The sequence below is a fragment of the Ptychodera flava genome, chromosome 22, assembly GCF_041260155.1.
Source record: "Ptychodera flava strain L36383 chromosome 22, AS_Pfla_20210202, whole genome shotgun sequence".
In the NCBI taxonomy this organism is placed as follows: domain Eukaryota; kingdom Metazoa; phylum Hemichordata; class Enteropneusta; family Ptychoderidae; genus Ptychodera; species Ptychodera flava.
Window position 1 is genome coordinate 17,216,418 of NC_091949.1, and position 22,920 is coordinate 17,239,337.

Genomic DNA, 22,920 nt, shown 5'->3' on the forward strand with positions numbered 1-22,920 from the left:
TTTAGAATTGGAAGAAAATTCATAGTGTGGAAAATATATTACAATTTGATTATTAAAATTTGATTGATATTTAGAGGAAAATATGTCCTGAAACTTAATTTTACAGCAATAGAAACCTCACTTTTTATTTGTGTTATTTTTCCATCTAGGCATTAATCAAAACTCAAGAGACTCTGCAATCACAGGTTCCAGGATTCCGCTTTAATCTTGGATTCTCAGGGAAATTTTTTCATTCGGGCAACGACGAGGAAGACAAGGGTGACGACGCCATCGTTGAGTATGCCCACAAATTCTGGTGGTTCCCCCACATGTGGAATCACATGCAGCCGCACTTGTTCGACAACGAGACGGTGCTGCGGGCTGAAATGGTGAAAAATAGACAGTTTGCCAAGGTAAGTCTTCTCGTAGTCTGAAAAGTCTGCTAGACGGTGACGAACACCAACCAAAAAAGCCCTCTAGCCTGTGTTAATACCCACGCACTGTGTACTTAGAGGATCAGCACGCTTACACTGGTCTAGAAGCTCATTACAAAGATATTAAATGGATCACAATTACTTGGCAAAATTTGCTACTATGCATTATCTTCTTATGGCAGTTATAGTCATCCTCTCTCTTCCTTTGGTGACATATTAACAAAGCTATCTTAAAAGACTAATCTGGACACTACCTACTGTCTGCTAGAGATTTAGCTGCGTCTTGCATATTTCATGGTGTTGTTCCTCTGCGCCACCGGGAGAAGATGGCGTTGCTTAGTTACCATTCAGGTTGCTTATGGTAGGAGTGGTGTAGAGTTGCGATGTTGTTCGATAGAGCTTTCAAAAAGCGTAGGAACCAGCGAGCGTTGTGTATGCACTCAAAACTGTTCTCTTCACACAACAAAAAATTTTACACATTAAATATATATTCTACTGTAAGGCCGATCCAAGCCATTTTCAAGAAATTGCCTAAATATATAATTAGATGGCTCACTGAGGATATTTATGCAAATGATATGCAAATTATACCACAACTATTGGCCATAGAGGACAGTTTGCAAACCCTGTCTGTCTTTGTCTGTTATTATTCAGTACAGTAAAATGATGAATTACTTGCTCAATTTTAATTTGGCTAATTTTGTCCATTAGTCGTTCCACCGCTAAATCCCAGTGATAACTTATAATTACATTAGCCATCCCTCATTCATCAACACGAATCTTATTTTTATGAAAAATTCTTAAGAAGGTGACAGAAACAGGATGATCAATCAATGAGTAGGATAATGACTATGAAATGGTGATAAAAAGTGGAATGTTTTTGATGGTTAGCTCCATAAGCTGTATCTTTTGGCTATTTTTTCAGAACTTTTGTTTTGTGGTTTCCTTACACTTTCTTCATTGAATCCCTAAACTGTAATTTAATGCCAGGTATTTAGCATATCAACACAACCTATATGAGTATAATCTACATTGTTATTGTTGAAAATTGTATTCAAGTCCGGACTAGAATTCATTTGTAAACAATAAACAATGATCACTACACACATACAAGCTGTGTTGACAAAAATAATACTTGAAATTTCAGCATGACAAACGGATTAGGGTCAGACAGGGTAGTTGATGTACAGAAGCAGAATACTGAAAAACTTGCCACAAGTTACAGCTTATGTCCCTTTAAACTAAACAGGCTCATTCTCTACTTTCACTTTTTGAATGTTTGGTTCATTGTTCATGCAAAAAAGATTTACATTTCACGGGAGAGTCTCTGTGGCTAGGTGTTTGGATCATATTGAGATTTTGCCAACATCCATCATACCGAGCTTCTCTCTAAAAAGTGCACATCTGTTTTAATAACCAATTTTATTTGATGTTGAAGAAATGCTTGCCTCACAAAAATGTGTCTTAGGCTACCTTCAAAGTGGACATCTTCCAGTGAACAGAATGGTTCAAATTACTTGTACATCTTGGCTCTCTCTGTCATGGAATCACTCACTTATAATACTCTTAGCCAAAGCAATTCATCAAATATACATTTCTTGCTATCTTTTCATCTTCTCAAACCCACTATGTTTACTCCAGTGCATAAACATTTTATTGTAAGTCTCTAGAAACAGGTTTTAATAAATTTAAGAAGCACAATTCTCTTCAGCACTCTTGAGACATACTCAAGTTTGCATTTCTGAGCAGTTTTCCAGTTTCTCAAACTCACTCTGTGTACTAAATGTCAATATATATTTACTGTGTGCCGCTAGAAACATACTATGGTGAAATTTTATCCGTGTACTGCTGTCCTGAGACTAATTCTAAAGGTGAAGATACAGTATAGAAACTAACCTCTTTTTAAAACTGTTCACCCCCAAGTTCAGGTAAACAGGTCCAAAATCACCATTGATAATAATGGGATTGGGCCAAACCATGTTGGCGAAGGGATTGAAACAGGAGGATAGCTTGTTTTGGATTGAAAGTGCTTGTATATTTTTAGAGCACTTGAATTTATTTGAGGATCTTGCAAAATTTGCCTGAGGTTACCTTTTTAGATCTGCATGCATCTCTATAGTGTCCACAATGCATTGTACAACTGCCTGGATTTTGACTACCAAGATTTCTCAAGCCTGCTGGTAATCTAGTTCCGTGTGATCATGTACCAGACCCGACCATGCAGAACATTTGTTCAATGGTAATTACAGTAGCTATCCTGCTCCAATGATTCTCATACTTGTACAGAATTCAGGTGGCAAATTACCTCAGCATTAAAGTCTCTGCAGATTATAGCATTGCTGGTTGCAACCAACTTGATTATCAAACCAACTAGTATTACACTAATTCCTTTCAAAGTCATTTATGCACTTTTGAGACTGGCTATGGCCACTCTACCTCCGTCTCTATCTTGTTTCAGTACTCTTCTCTCCTGTATCAGAATTCACTTCATAGTTCTTCAACCCTTTGGGTGCTGTATTTTTTTCCCACCAAAAATTTTTAGTGCAACATTTTACCAATTTTCATTAACTTTTCTGTACTTTTTTTGATAATTTTGGACCAAATGACACAAACATTTCATTGGCCACAGTTTTTTATCAAAATTTGGCAAAAATCTGACAAAAATTGACTGCGCGGTATATTTTTACAAGGGCGAAAAAATTGACTTTGGCTCTCAAAGGGTTAAACTGATTTGGTTTCTCTCTGAAAAGATCAGTATAAATCCGAAGTTATCGTTCAATACAGTGTAATGAACTTGAAACTTCAGACAGGATACGTTTCCTCCCGATTAGTTCTTATCTTGTCTTCCGTATGGAATTTAAATACTTTATAGCTTCTGTGGCGTTCAGAATCGTGACTTGTGATTTTCAGAGAGCATGAATAGCCAAGCTGAATTCTTATCAGTTTAATCAGTTTTATCACAACACCGAACAGATTGACCAGCTGTACACTAATTTTCACTGTGTGTCAAAGTTTTTCTAATTGACAGAGGTGGATACAAAATCTCAACATTTTTCCTTTCCCTAGCTGCCTATCAAATTGACACCTATTTTGGAATATTGAACCCCCTATGAATAAGCACTCTTTCTTGTATCGGGTGAGGTTGGGAAACAGAGTGAAATGACAGAAAGAAATTCTCGTGAAAATATGATTTCAGGAAAATGTGTGTGCATTGAAAATTTGATGTGATTTCTTCCTCGTATGTCAAAAATGTAACAGCGTAGATTTTGACAAATGGGTTCAGCTAACACAATTATTTACTTTGATGGAAAATTGAAAGGGCAGTAAAAAGCCCTCGTTTTCTCTCTACATGAAACGCTGATCAAGAAAGCACAAAGGGGCTCGTTCCATTTGATGTGTGAGAAAGCCATAATGCTATTTCAGTTGCTACTTACAAATATCAAACGTGCAGGTGTTCTTTTTTTCATTTTCGGGAAAACAAAACCATACACCAGCTAAGTCTGATATTCAACTGAGCAAATTCATCAGGCTTTTCTATGATGATGAGTACAGGTGACAGGTGACCTCTGAGGTCAAAGGTCCAAGGTCAAATCACTTTGGAGGTATAGATAATGATGAAATGCGATTTCATTTTCAACACGCGCGCCTTTTCATCGTAGGTTCCACTGGTAGGTGTTTCAGCCAAGCCTGTCTTCCATTATGCCAGTGTATGCCAGTGTAGCAGAATCTTTCATAAGTTTATTTCAAAATAACTGCAGAAAAATGCACCGGACTGGTTAATTTTCACTTGAACGTCATCAGGAATAAAATTTAAAGTGGCATGTACATTAATGGGAAATGTAACCTGTTTCTTGTTTCTCTGTCACTGATATTTCGTCACATAGAAATTTGATACTATATGTATTCTACATACCATGTTTTCCCCCAAGAAGAGTTTCGGTCTGATGTAAAACTTTAACAAGATCTTTTGTTGTCTTTTATCCAGATACCAATCTCTTCAACAGGGATCAGTATAAAATGTCATGATAAGTCTTTCACCATCCTTTTTAAGTTCCTCAGAAACACCAAATGTATACAACTAGATTTTATTCTCATAAAAACGATCATGGTAGATTCCAGGATATTGAGAACTGACAACTTAAATCTAGATAATTACTTGTACATGGTATTTGAAACATTACACTCACAATGCAGGTCAGTGAGTGATGCTATTCATGCTATTAACATGCTATTGACTCCGTTATTGACTCATAAACCACTTCAGTATTCCGTACTTCTGTTAATTTTTACCTGATTTGAAAACCACCGACAATCTGAGTATGAAATGACCGTCTGTTGCCAGTGAAGTTACGGATTAGAAGTGCACACATTCAGTCTCAAGCACTTCCTTAAATACTTTGTGTCCCCGTCTGAATCAGTTTGTGAGTGTTACAGATGACAGTGTGCATAGCTCCATAATGACCTTTGACCTCTAAATGTTTCCGTGGAAAGATATCAATGTGCCGTGTATTTTTCCATCCATTTTGTGTACACACAAGTTTTCAGTGGTTGTTACCATGTTAATGTGGTAATGTGGGGTTGACCAGAATATTTCTGTACCTTTAAAAAAAAATAAGGTCAGACTGGAAGATAAAGACAAACAGAAAAATGGAAAACTTTCTTTTCCATTTCACAGAAGACTCACAACAGCTTTATTCTCTTTAGACTAATAATAATAATAATGGGTTCTTATATAGTGCACATATCCACAAGCTCATGTGCTCAAGGCGCTTTACAATTATTATTGCCCCTGGTCACTGGACTTAATTTTGATACCACTCAACTCCCTGGGTAGCAAACAACAGCTCACATGTGCAGCCAATCAGCGCAGCAGAGCTAAACACACACATTACAACCACTGTCCTACCAGGTACCCATCACTCCTGGGTGGGGAGAAGCAATGAGGAATAAAGTGCCTTGCTCAAGGACACAACACCATAGCCATGCTGGGGTTCGAACTCACCATCCTGTAATCGTGCGTCCACTGCTCTAGCCACTGGGCAATGACCCCTCCGTCATCATGGAGCTATGCAGTCTACCATCATCCGCTTTGTGTCCCAGTCTGAATCAGTTTAATCATACACATGATAAGTAAAGCCTATAAACTAAACGTTTATAGGCCTTATCATGTAAATATAACTACACCGGTAGGAAATCTAAACCAAATCAAAACTCATTTAAAATAGATTACAGGAAGAAGTAAAATGCACAGGAACAGATAACATTCGGTTGTGAAACTTTACCTATTTCCAGAAATAATATGCTTCATGTAGTCTCTGACAGCCGTTGAAAGATGAACAAAAATTCAAATATTTTATAGTCACCTGATTCCTATTCATGCGCACAATCAAGTAATTTTCAGTGATAAATAATTGAATACCGTAATTTCAAATCTTATTCTCTTTCATTTTTTCAAAGACAGATAAAACTTATTTTGAAACAAGTTACAATGTATGATCCATCCTTGCTTAGCATAATTCTTATCAATATCAAACAGCTTTCTTTCCCTAAATGTACAGTTTTTGAAAACATCGGCAGACTGTCAAAATAGGTGTATGAACATGTGCTATGTATTTTGCATCAACTATCAAATAAGAAATAAAAAAATCTGAAATTACAGATAAATCTATATTCCTAAGTTTTATTTCTAGACTGAAAATAATTGTGCCAAAATGGCCAACAGTTCAAATGTGTTTTACGTTGATAGTCTTTTACATGAAAAGTAACAACTGAAGGGTGGATTTGAGGTTGCTGCAAGATGAAAATTGCATTTTATGTGGTTTCCTCCGTCATGTACCCGGAGCAACCCTCTCCTCGCCTACTGGTACTGCGCAATACTTCTTTAGATTGAGTCTAATCTAATTCTGATGGGAAACTCAGATTGACAGAACTGATTTAATATGCATTAGAGGTTGCCAGGGCAACAACGCAGATAAATGATACGGAGCAGCACCCCCAGGGACAGTTGATATTGTCTGCGTGCACACAGTAAACACAACCTGGCAGATCTCCGCAGAGCTTTCCCAATACCTGCCAGCATAAATGTTGGCATCGGAGAGATAAGATCCATGGAAATAACCATTACTCCAAATACACTGGCATATATATCTCGTTTCCTCAGGGGTGTCTGTATGTTTGGTCCCATGAGCCAGTCTCACTGCTCGGTGACCTGACCCAGGTGTTCAATCTACGTCAATAGCCATTGTCAGCCATAATAGATACATTTTAGGCAGAGAGTTTAGATACGATTTCCCCAAGCGCATAACAAGTCTGAGTTGATGTAATAGTTTCTGACATTTCCTGACGTTTAAAGCATATCTCTCTGTTTCTCCTTTCTTTCCAGGCTCCTGTCTTTTCCCCATGTCTCCTCATCTTCCCTCCTCCACTCTCTCTATTTCTCTCCCTTCCCCTCATCAAACAATATACAAATGTCTCGTCATATACAGTCAGTTTTCAAGTAAGATTTAACAAAGCTACACTGGTAGTATTTTAGGTTTCTTTACAGTCTGAAAATGGACATCTATAATTCATATGCTGTAGCAGTATATTTGCATTATCTCGGGGACCAGAAATACATGATTTGGGAACTGCATTAAGATTTATACTATCTCTTTACATAACTGTGCTGGTATACCAAGGAGAACCCTTGTAAAATTCTGTGAATCTGTTTCAGTTGTTAATCAACCAGATTTCTGTTTCATACATGTACAATCTGCCATATCAAGAAGTGAAAGAATGAATATCCTAGAAAAGTTCCACAAGTGTTTCATGTTCTCTCTTTGTAGGACCATAATATTCCAGTGGAAAATTTTTATTCGGTGGCCCCGCATCATTCCGGGGTATACCCTGTGCACACACAGTTGTATGAAGCATGGAGGAAAGTCTGGAATATCCGGGTGACAAGCACGGAAGAGTATCCACATCTCAGACCGGCGAGTAAAAGAAGAGGCTTTACCCATCGGAATATCATGGTAAATGAGAATCAGTTTCTGTTACCATATCATTTCCATGTTTTCATGCATACCTCTCCATTCGACCAATGTTCATGGATATCCCATCATTTGCATGTTGTCATGGATATACCATTAGTCACATATTATCATGGGCCCATCATTTACATATTGTCATAGACATGCCATCTCAAACTTAGTTTCGTGGATACTGCATCATTTGCCTATCGCCATGACTACACCATCAGTCACATATTTTCATGGCCACACCATCTTTTGTTCATTGTCAGGGAAACACATTTCCATATTGTCATGGAAACTTCATTTTCTAGTAATCATTAGTTGTGATTTGTTCTGTGAAACCATTTCGGAAGAGTAACTAGTACTGCAGGAACTGAACTGAAAAGTAAAAGTGAATAAAAACTTGATTAGTTTTTTATTCAAAGCTTTGAATATCAGAAAATACAAAGACCATTTTTGGTAAAATGTGCCATGTTAATTTGCCCTTGCACTTTCAAGCCAAATGGGGATGCTCTAGGAAAAGACAACATACCAAGCATTGACGTGTATCAACTCTAGAGGGCGCTGTCACCAACCTTCGCGTGTGATCTCTTTACCATCTTCTTTCACATAAAAGATAGAGGATAAATACTTTGCATCGAAAATGAGCAGATCTTTGGATTTTATATTTAAATATTTGACTAAATAATAGTGGGAACAATCCTAAAAGGAAGATTAATAAATTGATAGGAAAGTTCTTCATCTTTTTGAGGCCTGGTTGAAAAGAAACTACTTGATGGCCACAAAGGTAGACCATGAACTTGAGATCAATTGTAATCTGCATCAGAAAAGTACTTCATCATGTAAAACCTGCACTTGAATGAACATAAATATACACTAACAAAGTCAGTTAAACTCGTTGAACTTCATGACATCGTGCACTGATCGATCGCTGTTGGTCTGGGTTTTTTCTACCATGACAGGTTTTAACCAAGGCAAACATGTGGCCTGTTTACGCACACTATTTTTATGAATAAATACCCAGGTGGAAGCTCTAAACTGCAGAAGAGTATTCATGGTGGGGAATTATTTCAGACTTTATAAATAATCCGGTAAGTTTTTAAAATAACATTTGTAGTTCAATACATAGAATTTTTGGAGGTAAAAAATATCACTGTAGCACATAATGCGATGGTTAGACTTGTACACTTGAATGTTTGAACTTGAACTTTTGGTACAGACGGTAAAATGTTTCACTGAATGTTTAATCTTGTCTGGCTGCAAGCAGAGTTGAGGTTGTGCACAGTTGACCAGTATTTCAGCATGTTTCAAGAAGTCAAAAAACATGAACTACTTTTCATCTCAAACAAAATTCATGAAAGAGATCAAAAGAGAACGTCTTTGTCCCTTTAGTAAATAAAATGGCATAGTTGTGAATTGCACTTTGTAGTGTAGGACCTTGTGAATCTGAAATTCATCGTCTTATGACAATGAAATGATATAATTGCTAATTATTACACTTTTCTCATTTCAGATAAATATTTTTATGACGCATTTATCTAATTATGGGAATGACAGATTAGCTTTATATACGTTTGAGAGTGTTATAAAATTTGTTCAATGTTGGACCAATCTGCAGTTGAAGACTGTACCTCCAGTAGAATTAGCAGAGAAATACTTCGCATTGTATGAAGAAGAAAAGGATCCAGTGTGGCAAGTGAGTTAGCTTGTGAAAGTGTTAGGGGGTTCAGTCTCAAAGGGCTGCAATTTGACTGGTCACTTTCAAATTTTGACCCTTTAACCTGGTCATGATATTAATATTGTTCATCGCTCTCAATACTGGAATAAGTCTTCACATTCACCCTTGTGGTAACTGTGTAAGTGCTTCATGATGGCAATAGCGCCCTCAGCGACCAACCAGATCAAGATATTATAGTCATTATGTATTTGTATGCTGACAGGTATGCTGCCTGTCTGTGTATTCTTTCAAGGATAATAGCAAAGCTGTACCCTTCAATAATACTTGTACTAACTTTTTCGACAAACCAGCACATCCTCTTCTACCTTCTACTGTAAATATATATTAAAATACCCAGTGTTGGCTTTGCTAACACAATATACAGCATGAATAATACGGGTGTTTTATGTCGTTGTTTATACACGAATCCTAGTCTGGACTGAAATTCAGTCGTCAACAATAACATTTTGATATTGTACACATGTAGACAGCTTTGAAAAGATTAACACAAAGCATATCAACATGATTTTTGGAGTCAAACGATAAACTGTCTTCAACATACATGACAAAAGTAAATGGAAAATATGTTTGTTGAGGAAACAGAGGTTTAACTTGTACAAGTGATGCATATCAAATTTAATGATGTGAGACAGCCAAATATGATTTAGAATACTGACAGTTTAGATGGGTGTGTTTTTGCATTACAGAATCCATGTGATGATAAACGCCATCAGGGAATCTGGTCAAACAGCAAATCATGTGATAGACTTCCAAAATTCCTAGTTATCGGACCTCAAAAAACAGGTGAGTCTGACCAAAAAAAATGTAGTTCCTGTTTGTGTTGATGCTTGCAATATTCATATCATTATACGACAAGCAAACTTGTTGAAGAACATAGTGACATTCATTCTGGTGTTCATGCCACAACAAAAGGTGAAAATGTCTTTGCAATTCTACCCTGCCCTGAGTGCAAAATGTCTTACAGTCTTTGAAAGAAAAATGTTCCCCGTCTGCCAACATCTGTTTTAAGTTTCCTAGGAAAATCAATAATTTTTTGTTTTGAGAAAATTATTGTTGGATCTTGCTCCTATAGGCCTTACACTTCCTCAGCTGTAGACCTTACCTTTTATCTGTTTGTTGGCAAATTGTACTTGGGGACATGGATAAATAGATCTTGAACAAGGAGAAAACCCTCTGCATTTTACCTCAACCCAACTCCCCTATAAAAAAGATTGGAATTGCAAAAAACCACATGACTACATTCTACTTGAACTTGCTGGAAACACAATACATTTGCCAAGTAGCTTGTTTGAAGGTAGACTGCAGATTTATTTTGAGCAACATACCAAATCTGAATGATGACTGCTGAATGTCACAACTACAGAACTTCCTTGGCGTAACCATGGCATTTAGCCAGTACAAACTTGCAAAGTAGAGTACGACCCCTTTCCCTCTACACATAATGAGTTTTGTTTGTCTGACAAGTGTTTTAATTACCGGTATTCTCATTCCCTGAATGATGCTACAGAATGCAGGTACAGTAATTGTGACCGTATCCTGACATTTTACTTTCACAACTTTGTATCTTGATTGGACTATTCTATTTCACCACCATCAGGGACCACAGCTCTGTACAGTTTCCTAAGTATGCATCCATCCATTGTTAGCAATTTTCCAAGCACCAAAACCTTTGAAGAAGTCCAGTTTTTCAGCGGCGCCAATTATTACAGAGGCATAGACTGGTAAGTGCGATTGAATTCAGTCATTGGCTGACTTTGGTCATGTGACTCTTAAAGCATGACTGTCATTGGTGTCTTGCTTGTCATACATGCTGACTTGCTGTTACATATATGTAAGTGTTTAATGCTCAGAATCAAATGGCAAAGGCAATTATTGGAAAAATTGTTATTTCAAGGTACTGTATTTTCAATAATTTTTGTACAAATTATTTTACATGAATGAAAATCAAAGCTTTTGTAATGTTCTAATGCTCTTTTCTTGCATTTTATGTAAAATGTAAGATAATACTGAGAAATTTTCCAGTTCCTCCAGAAATCTCACCCTTACCACTTGTTTTGTAGGTATATGGAGTACTTTCCTCTGCCGTCAAATAGCTCCACTGATATTGTATTTGAAAAGAGCGCCACATATTTTGATAATCACCAAGTTCCAAAGAGGGCGTTTTCCTTACTTCCGCGTGCAAGATAGTTACGATTCTAATCAGTCCCTCGAAACGTGCCTACTCCTGGTATCAGGTAAGAAACCAACATCAAGAAATGGTTTTCAGAGATGTGTGGTTCTCTTTGACGAGTGACCTCTTGAGGGCAGTGTTCAAAGTTAGCAATCCTGAACTTGCCATAGGCGGCGCACTCAAATCTGCATCTGTGTTCTGTGGCACGGCACACTCAAGCATTGTCTCCAGCTTCGAGACTGTACACTTGTTACCTCTTGTGTATTTGAAAATGAAACTAAGGCAAATTCTCTGATGAGATGTAAATTAAGAAATACAAGTCATTGTCATGGCAAACTTTGCCAAACAAAGATTTTTCCTGTAGCATAGGATCCAGAACTGGTAAAAGGAGATGCCATGTAAATGTTTATGATGTAAACAATGAAAATTCACAATCATCTGTACACTCTTTCTTGATTCATGGATTAAATTATTACATCTAAAATTGTTCCTAGCACAAACCTTTTGCATTAAATACTGTGACTTTGTATAAAGCAGTTCTGTATCTAACAAGAATTATATATTTTTCATTGCACAGCACATGAGAGCCCATCAGGACCCTACTGCCGTGAATTACACCTTTTATGAGATTGTATCTGCAAAACTAGATGCTCCCAAGGCAGTTAGAGACATACAGAACAGATGTCTCAAGCCAGGAATGTATGGTGAACATCTAGAAAGATGGCTGTCCTACTATGCAGCCAATCAGGTATTCGCTTAGTCTCCTATCTTGCAGCCAATCAGATGTTGGCTTACTGCAGTATCAAGACTTCAGACTTAAAACTTTGATACTGAAATCATCAATTCAGTAGCATTTTTCTACTAAAATTATAATACACTCTGTATATTTCAAGCACTCATAGCAAAGTTTAACCAGCCGGTCAATTCTTGATGATGTTACTTTAACAATAATTTCCATCACGTTATGTGCAGTTATTCAAATAACAAATGGTGTTTTTCTGCCAACCGTACTCATAGTTGAATGGCCATGACAGGATCATATGCCATGTTTGTGTCTTGTTCAAGAAAATAATGTTACTCATGTAAAGATGTGAGACCACAATATTCGGTCACCACAAAATTCATGCTGCGTTAAACCATGAGAATAAAAAGATTGTTTTTATTAGCTGGCTCTTTCAAAATTATTTTAGTGCAGTAAAGAAGTACTTTAAAATGGATTATCATATACCTACATTCACGTGCCTGTGTAACGCTATGGGAGAAAGCGCCCTCAGATCCGTGCATTTTTTTTACGTATCACGCCCCGGCCCGATGCCCAAATATGGGCAATCGCGTGCATTTCTGAAGTATTTCGATTCTGGTTACTATGCGCGTTGCTATCTGCAAACGTTCCATTCGTACACAAAGCCAGCGCGAGATTAGGAAAACGTCTGCTCACTCAGATCGTAGTTGCGCGTGGAGACAGTGGAGCCGTGGTGACATATCGGCTTTTATCTGTAAATTCTAGTGAAATCCTGTGTATACTAAGTGCGTGCCTGTTCAGCTAAAATTACCAGAAACTGACAACACGCTTTTGTCCTCCATACACCTCGATTTCAGCCTTGATCTCTGTTGGTCACGTACAGTACGGATGTTGCTTTGCGCGTTCTAGAATTCTGCAGGTAAACAAATGACGTCATTATGTATGTCAATCCGCGACGGGAAGCGGTCATCGTATTTCTGAAAAACTTACACAAATGGCGATGAATCTTTGATATCGCACGCATTTTTATCTCCTAAACAATGTTGAATATTATGTTAACTACATATTTACCATTTCATAAGGTATATGATAAAACCTTTACGGCCCTGATACGGCTTTTGCGGCCCTTGGTCGTACGGCGTACGGGCCCTCGCACGCTCGGGCCCTTCCGCCGTACGACCTCGGGCCGCAAAGCCGTATCAGGGCCGTAAAGATTAAAAGGGCATGTTTTAGTTTTGCAGTAAAGTCACAATAACAACTGTCCTGTTGCAAATTGCAGTATAGTTGTCACTTTTGACCTTTACCCTTTAACCTTACCATAGGTTCTGATCCTTGATGGTGAGATGACTTTTAACCTTTACCCTTTAACCTTACCATAGGTTCTGATCCTTGATGGTGAGATGTTGAAGTCAGATCCTGTGTCAGCCATGAACAAAGTTCAGAGGTTTCTGAAGATAAAACCGTACTTCAACTATGAAGAACATCTCAAGTGAGTTCAACCCATTGCCACCATCAAACCATGGTATAACCCAATTGTTTCCAATAGTGTTGAAGGAACTATGCACTCATAGAAAGGGTGAAAGCGTCAAATTTTGGTTTGTATTTCATCTGATACAGATATAAGTGTAAATCAGTGTGGCCTCTACTTTTGAAGTTCAAAAAGCTTACATGGGGTTCAAACTTTACGTAACAGTGTATATCCAGCCATGCGTGGTGAGAGCTGTACTCTTTGAATTTTTGATCTTGACCATAAAATGTCTCCCTGGATATTTAATCTTTTGTGGATGCAAGCACAGTTGAGGTGGTGCAGAGTTGACCAGTACTTCAGCATGTTTCAAAAAGTCAAACAACACAAAGCTTTCATTTCAAACTTTTCATATCAAACAAACTTCATGAAAAAAGTTCAAAAAAGAGTTTTTGTCCCTTTTATATGCACCTTGAAAGTGAAAGACTTAAACTTTTGTTCTAACTTTCCTCAAGGAATCTTTCAATCATTCTCTTTCAAAATCAAGAATAAAAATAGGGGGTCACCGTGCAAATTTTGGTACTAGAGAAACAAATAACCCAAGATTTACCGATATTAGAAATTCAAAATGGCTGCCATGCCTGTGTTAACTCTATGGCGAAAAATAAAAATTTTCGAATTTCAAAAAAATAAGCCGGTGAAAAGTTTTCTTTCACCAAGAGCTTTACAGTGAACCCCCACATGTGGTATATCAGAAGAGAACTGTAAAAGTTTGAGAGTCCGAATGTCTGTCCCCGAGGTGCGTTCTACCTTAAGATTGTACACACCTCAAAACTGAAAGACGTATCAAACTTTCCATAATGAAACTTTCAACCATATTCTTACCAAATTGAGAATAAAAATCAGGGCTCAATATACAATATTTTGTTTCAGAGAAGCATATTACCCAACATTTACCAATATTTGAAAGTCAGATGGCTGCCATTCCTGAGTAAGCTGTATGGGGTCCAGGGAAAATGAAGTTTTTGATTTTTCATAAAACTAAGATGGTGAAAACTTTGCTCACTTGAAGAGCTTCAAAATGAGTTGGCACACAAGTGTGGACCAGAAAATTACTGTAAAAATTTTAAGGTCAAAATGTATGCTCATTGTACCCTAAGCTTGCCCCAACTCTTGATATGAAGTAAACTTCAAAAACAAAGTAGATCATGTTGCTTCAACTCTGAAATAAAATTATCTAAAACTTGTTTAATCTTTTTTGTTTGATGTCCATGTTTTCTCATTCACAGGTTTGACAGCAAGAAGGGTTTTTATTGCCAGGTTGTGAAGGGGCAGACCAAATGCCTTGGCAAGAGCAAAGGTCGCAATTATCCCGCAATGGACCCCCTGGCACAGAAATTCCTTCAGCAGTACTACAAGACTCACAACGTTGAATTGTCAAAGCTGCTGACAAGACTGGGACAGCAGCTGCCTGATTGGCTACAGGATGAACTAAAGGGGGTCTAGAAACTGATGAGGAGGACCTTGAAACTGTGTGGGTTTTGGGGTGTTTAGAAACAGTTGCTAAGTATGAAGAATGATGCTCTGTGGATTCTGGTGACTTTGGTAAAGCAGTCTTTGAAAAAAACAATGCCAGAGACAAGCATCCTTCAGTTTGTTGATATTTAGCAACAGTCAGGTTTATGCATTTAATGTCTTTTGGGTATCAAAAAACTGTATTATATAATGGAATATTGAAACTGTGTATTGGTATCTTGAACTCTGGGTGCCCTGTGGGGTGGGTATCTAGATACTGTTCCACATGGATATCCAAATCAGTAGCTGGGTATCTAGAGACTGTACCACATGCTGGATATCTGGAAACAGTTCGATTTCAGGATGTGGTGAAGTAGATTTTTTATATGTTGGATATCTTAAAACGTTTTCTAGTATTGGTAAACTTTCAACAAGTGGAAGAGTTTTGAGAACTTTGATGGAAAATTTGAAACTAATAACCTCAACATTTCAGCTAAAGAGATTTTTATCTTATTTTAATCATAGTTGTACAAAATATTTAAAAAAAGGAATTTTGGTGCTAAAATCATGAAGTGAAGATGAACTTTCTGGAAATATATTTAAAGAGAACACTTTTATATGGTTTTGAGCTCTAATAAAAAATGCTCTTTTCGTACAGTATGTTAGAAAGAATCAGATGTTGGGAGGGTAAACATTCGTGTTATGTGATATCATTTTCTTTTGTTTCTAAGAAGCTGTGCTATTGGAGTAATTGCCTCAAGTGACAATCATGTGATAGCCATGTGACTTATAATACCATATATGGCAAATTGAACTGTAGGTGTTTTGAAATGCTTTTCTTTGCCTCTGCTTGTGTTTTTAACTGTTTTAGAGGTTTAGAGTACAGCAGAAAAATAAACATCTTTATATGAAAAGTTTGTAACTTACAGTTTTGACAAAGCAACTCTTTTATCGGATTTACTTTTACAGTGACCTTGATGGTGCATATATCAGAATCTTAATTAAAATTGAGAACTTTGTCAGGAGTTCATGGTCCCTCTCAATTACATCTTTCCTTGTTTAAATAAGAAGTGTCACAAAATCCATCTGAAATCTGCAATGATTGTATACATTGTGATATTATTATGATGAAACCAAACCATGACGCAATTCAGTGATGAACATCCACAAAATAGATGCTACGCTTTTCATTTCTAACAGCTATGGGGCAAGGAATGCTTTTCAGTGAAATGGATTTGAATTGAATTGTGCTGTAACAAAGGTCACATGAGCCGATCTGGTAATCAAGTGTTTTCTTGCATCCAGCCAGTTATCACAACAACCATTTGTACGTTTGCACTTGCTTGATTTTGCTTGATCTTTGACAGAAAGTGAGTGATTACAAATATTTGTTTGCCATTCACAGACAGACACCATGTTACTCAGAAATAATATCATAACATGTTTGTTGAAGAGTTTGTCCATTTTTTGTGATTTTGTTGTCCTCAAGGTAACATGTGGTCATTTTCAATTTATTTGTATTCATAATTTGAACCAACAGCGACACATACCTGCCTTGACTTGAAGATCTGTTTGCCATAGGGCAGTCCTTTCCGTACATTTTCTTACAAACAAGGATAGAAACGCCCTGAAGGAATGGCTCTTCCCGTCTAACATCTGCTCCACTGCTGAGGTTTTTCCCGGTGCAGGGAACATAAAATTCTGGGATCTTGAGGTACATCTCTGCTGATCTAGATTCCACGTAATCTTTCAAGATTTTGCTCTCTGGGTGTAGCAAAGCGACAGATCAATGACACGCTCCTCACTCATTAGTGTTGATTTGCTCCAACCCATGCACCATTAGACATTGGTTCATCCCGCTTTATATTCAATAGGGTGGGCAGATCCAAAAACAAATGTATATGGGTGAAATCTCAGGAGTCATTTTGTCAGGTTTGTTCAGAAGACAAGAGGGCTTTGTATGAGCTATTAGAAGTCACCTTAGCATAAGTGAAGTTTACTAGACACAAGCCTACTGATATGAATGAACTTAAGGGGTTTTTCAGGAGGCCTCTAACCAAGTATCCTATCCCTAACTCACTGTCACCCTTTAGGTTACTACTGATTAACGGAAGTGCTGCCTATGTTTAGTAATAATGGTATTGCATCTTGCTACCACCTCTGTGTAGCTTTCATCTGTTATCGGCAAAGATGAAATCGGCATATAACAAGATGCGTTGACGCATAGACCCTCGAGAAAAGTTTTTCTGGAGGGTCTATGGTTGATATCACAACATAGGGTCACATGTTTCTTTCTAAGGCATTCATTGTACCTCTCTAGCCAGGCTAACCCTTTCACCCCAGTTCCCTGTATACAGGTCCAACTTTACCATAGAAAACAATGGATTTGGGACAAACCATGGGGGTGAAAGGCTTAAAGGGTCAGTCAGTAGCTGTAACTTTGGATGATTTGTTTTTCTCTGTTTTTTGTTTTTAATATCAACAACAGGTTCTTGTTCTACTCCCAAAAGCATATTGACATAAACAGTATTTTGCTTGTCAATTCAGCCTGTACATGTACAGACTGCATTGTTATTGTTGACAAGTGAATTCTGGTCCAGACTAGAATTCAAATGTAAACAATAACATATAGAGACACTTTGTTTATAGACTAAATAGTTGGTATTTCAACATGCTTTGGGAATAGAACAAGAACTTGCAACTGATTTCCGACACAGAAGTAGTTAAAAATCAAAAAGGTCACAGCTACTAGCCATTTATGGCAGTCAGTTCCAACAGAAATATCCCCAGAAAATTTGACCTGAGCCAAAGTTTTCAGCCTGCTTGAAGTGATTTTTTTTCTGTCCAGTTGCATGTGTGTGTCTGTTCGTCTACCCATGACTGGTAGAGTTAATGTAAGTACCTATCTGAGTAATATGGTGTGAATTCTGTGGTATTCTTTGCATTGGACGTTTGTGTGTGTGAATGTCTCAAAATGTGTCACGTGTCGGTGATTGGTATTAGCACCACGGGTATGTGTACATGTCTGTCTGTTTGTCTGTCTTTCAGGTCTATTGAATACATAGTCCTTTGAATACACCACCTTAGAGGCTGAGAATCAGATTTTATGAAATCCAGATTATATAGCTTTCTGTGATTTGCTATGCATACCCTTGCATCTCACCGAAGTTCTGTTTTCTCACAGCCTTTCTGTGTTAAAGAGGATTGATAACATGAGGTCAGCAAAAATAATCCTCATGAAATAATTGTTCTCTATAGCAATCTGAGACAAGGCCTCTGAAATTGTTGGGACAAACTTTTGTATCCCAATGCAAGTGTATGATGCTTGATTCTAAGGAAAGGCGCCATTGGAGGGATCAAATTACAAACACCCAGTGGGTCACACAGGTCATAGGTGATAGGTCATTCACATTGAATGGGTAATTAAACATACATACTGATATTATTTTATTTTAACACCATTCTAATGATGGTCACTTCTTTTAATGAATTTGTTTTATGGTTAAAAATTATTTGCATGGACAGAAATTTTGAAACATTGGTGTACAAAGTAAGTTGCTTCCTCAGAATGAAGCGATCCAAACTTTATTTTTATTTGCCAGTGTAATATAAACAAATACAAATATGAAATAAAAAGCTTTTTGTTAAACCATTTGGTTCATGTCTGTGTTTAAGATGATGTGAATGTGTACAAGTGTCGCATACATGGTCACTGTGCAGTAGATTGAATTCTAAAGTAACAACTTTGACTGAAATGGAGTCCGATGCATCGTAAAGGCAAAATGCGCCACTGGGACAGATATTCAAACTCTCAAACTTTTATGATACATTTTCGGTCTACCACTTGCGGGAAGCTCATGGCAGATCGTCCATGTAGCCGACACGAACACGAAGTGTCTGTGACTGGCTACCAAAAAGTATGAAAAATCGTAAAGAATGAGCTACAAAATCACTATCAGTTTTAAGTTGCAGGTGAATAAGTCTGTGCCTTTGTATAAATTACTATAAAAATAGTAGAAAGTGAACAAGCAGCTGAAAGTTAGTTGAGGAGACCTTAACCGCATATCATTTGCATCTCATTGTCGGCTACATGGACTGTGTGCCAAGCTCATGGAGTAAACTTTTTACCTGCTTATATTTGTGAAAACGGAAAATGTTATTTTTCCCATATAGTTAACACAGGGATGGCAACCATTTTTAGCTCATATTTGGTATGAATATAAATACCAAAAAGAGCTTATATGGTGAGTCGGTGGCGTCTGTATATTTGTGGGTATGTATGTGCGGATGTATGTCTGTCACACGCAAAGGTTCCCATACAGCCAAATCCACCATCTCAGTATTTGGTGTACAGGTAGATGCACGGGTTGAGATGTGAATTTGTTCAAATGAATACGTCAGTGTCAAAAATGTGCAAATGAAGTAAGAAAAGAGGGAAATCCTGCAAATGTGCGAGTGATGGCATGCCAGTGACTTGAAACAGGCTAACTCCACTGACTTGAGTCATTTCCTGTCATTGTTTATGAACTGTTAAATATTAACAGACCTACTCAAACCATAGACAGTAGAGGGGAGGAAGACCGTCAGTAGAGGGGAGGAAGATCGTCTATGGTCAAACTAAGAGGGGCCAGCTGCCTTTCTGCTATGCATGTTGCTAAAGTTGACCTCCAGTACCTAAAGTTTCAGACCTTAATTACTTTTGTCATTCTTGTTTTTCTGGTTTAAATATTTCTTGTTGTTTTTCTGGTTGTACTGTGCAGAAATCATTGTCATAACATCAACGTAGAATTTTCCTGCACTGAACAGATAGAAACAACATTTATTGTTGATCTTTGGTACCCATACTGGTATATACCAATTCTCATCAAATTTGAGCGACACCGTATAATTGCAGTATTTTTAATTTCAAGTGACTGCAACTATGATAATGGGTAATGTGTTTCTCAATTACAAACCAAAGTTTGAACACAGACCCCTGATTTTTATTCTCGATCTTGAAAAGCCATTGTTTGAATCTTCCTGGAGGAAAGTTTTGGCAAAAGTTTAAAGGCCCAATAGCTGGAAATTTTATGCATTATTTTCATGATTTTATTTTCCAACCAAAGTTGGTTAGTGTAAATGTTCTAACTGAAGGGCATGTATAGAAGTATCACTGCTCGCTGATTTGGACCATGCATACACATTTTAAAAGGCTGAATAATAAATGGATGCCGCACTCATAAAATGGCGCCCTCACGAACAAGTACAAAAAACAGTATTTCCTGCACGTAGACATGGTGATCATGCATACTAGAACCAGCATGAAGCCTTTATTTGAGTGCACAATTAATACACGATGGCTAACATTTTGCTGTTGTAATCTTTATTTTCTCTGTCATATGATTATTTTTTGACAATGGCGGGAAATCTAAATGGTGTTAAACGTTTGAATTTACATGTCACTTTCAGCCCTTATGACAGTATCATAAACTTTTTCAGTCTTTAATGGGTCTTATTCAAAGAAAATTCTTGGAAAACTAGGGATACTTTGAGATCCTTTTATTACAGATTTACAGCTATTGGGGCTCTAAAGTTTGAATACAGTACATTTTGAATGAGCTGTGAATGCGGCTGTCTGAAAAACATAGGTCCTAACCTTCGCCATGAAAGCAATGGTTGTCTTGATAGGTTTCCATAGCTTTTTGAAGCAGCTTGACCCCTTTTAGGATCATATTGGTTTATAAAACTGCTGATGGTGGGCCCAGGCTGCTTCAGTCTTGCCAGCATGGATCTGGACAATACGGTGCAGGACCTACCTTTTATATACCAGATATGAACTGTAAATGCTCACGTGTTTCATTATATATTGCAGTTATGTGTAAATTTGAACCTTTTGCCACATGTTTGCAACTACATTGAAAGTATTATGATCAACATAATGAACAATATTCACCACAGATCAACTCTATAGGTCATTAAGTATTCAAATACGCAATTAGCTGAAATAGAAGTAATTAATTTCTTTGACTGCTGTCATTGTATCACCTTTTTATATAGCAAGTGTAATTGCCTCTTGTCAAGTCCTTGAAACTATATATTCCAAACTTTGAAAGCTCATTAGATATGCAAACTATAAATTAGCTGACATGAAAACTTAAGAGCGAAATGACTTCCAATATTGGTATAACCTGGTATAATCATCAATGTACATAGCATGTTATGCCAACTTTGATCAAATAAATCAAAGTATATATCCCTAATTAGGAAAGCTCATTAAATACACAAATTAGGAATTAGCTGAAGCAAAAATGCTTAATGCCTTTCAATAATGTTAGCCTACATAATGGTATCTTTAATGTACATAGCAAGTTTCATCAATTTTGGTCATGTACATTCAAATATATATCCCTAATTTCAAAATTCATTAAATATGCAAATTAGGGGCTGCATGAAGTACAAATGCTTAATGACTTTCAATAACGTCGTATCATAGTATCTTTAATGTACACAGCAAGTTTCGTCAACTTTGGTCTAGTCAATACAGATAAATATCCCTGATTATGAAAGTTCATTAAATATGCAAATAAGGAATTTGCTAAAGTTCAAATGCTTAATGACTTTCAATAATGTTCTTTCATAGTATCTATAATGTACATAGCCAGTTTCATCAACTTTGGTCTCGTCAATTATGATAAATACCCCTAATTAGGAAAGTTCATAAAATATGCAAATTGGGAATTGGCTGAAGTAAAAATGCTTAATGACATTTAATAACGTTCTATCATAGTATCTTTAGTGTACAGAGCAAATTTCATCAATTTTGGTTTATGTAAATTCAAATATATATCCTTAATTTCGAAAGGTCATGAAATATGCAAATTACGATTTGGATGAAGTTTAATGCTTAATGACTTTCAATAATGTTAAATCATAGTATCTTCAATATGGATACCAAGTTTCGTCAATTTTGATTGAGTAAATTCAGATATATACCCCTAATCAGGAAATTTCACTAAACATGCAAATTAGTAATTATCTTTCACGTCACCCTTTAATATCTTTCAAAGCTGATATATCTTGATGTGATCAACCCTTGTAGCAAATCTCATCAAATTGTGTGCAGTCGTTCTAATATATATCCGTATTTTCTAAAATCACTAATTATGCAAATGAGCAAAAGTAAGTAAGCCACATCCACCAAAACTAATCAGTTCTTGCCATTTGCACACTGAATCTATGTACCAGATTTGATTCTGATCTGATGAGCCGGTTTTGAGATATTGAGCACACAGACAGACAGACAGACAGACACACAGACAGACACACAGATACACAGACATCGCTGCGACATATGCATGCTGTTTCGATTTCCCCTCCCCTAATCCTCCTTTCATAACTGTTGGCTACTCACGAGAAATGATTTGCAAACGATGAAAAATCGTTAGTCTTCAAAATTATTTTGGAAAAGCTAACGAACTGAAAGTATCTCTCTTTATCAGTAAAACCACCGACACAGAGGTGGTTCTTGGTTTCGAATCGCCGAAGGCCGTAGGCCCGAGGCGATTCGAACCACTGAGGGGGAGGTGGTTCTCTAACTTAAACCACGATGCCAAACGAACTCTGACTGAGGGAAAAGCCTTATTTGCCAATAAGACAACAATATTAGATTACTGTTTGACAAAGTGACTCAAGATATTTCAATAAAACAATTAGTATTGCTCATTTTGACAGCAAAATTTGTATGACCACCCCTGTAAGTGAAATGACCTATCTTCATTATGCAGCAGGTAATTCTAGAACTCCCTGCTGTTTCTTATAACAGGACCAAGACGAGGATATTTTTCTGACGCAAAACACGTTCAGAGAAGTGCAGTCCAGTAGTGGAGTC

The 22,920-nt window shown here is 37.1% G+C and overlaps 1 pseudogene; it reads left to right on the plus strand.

The window, feature by feature from the left end:
* The window catches only part of LOC139122837 (bifunctional heparan sulfate N-deacetylase/N-sulfotransferase 1-like), an 82,996-nt pseudogene extending 64,294 nt beyond the window's left edge, over nt 1–18,702 (plus strand).
* Nucleotides 18,703–22,920: the final 4,218 nt, after the last annotated feature.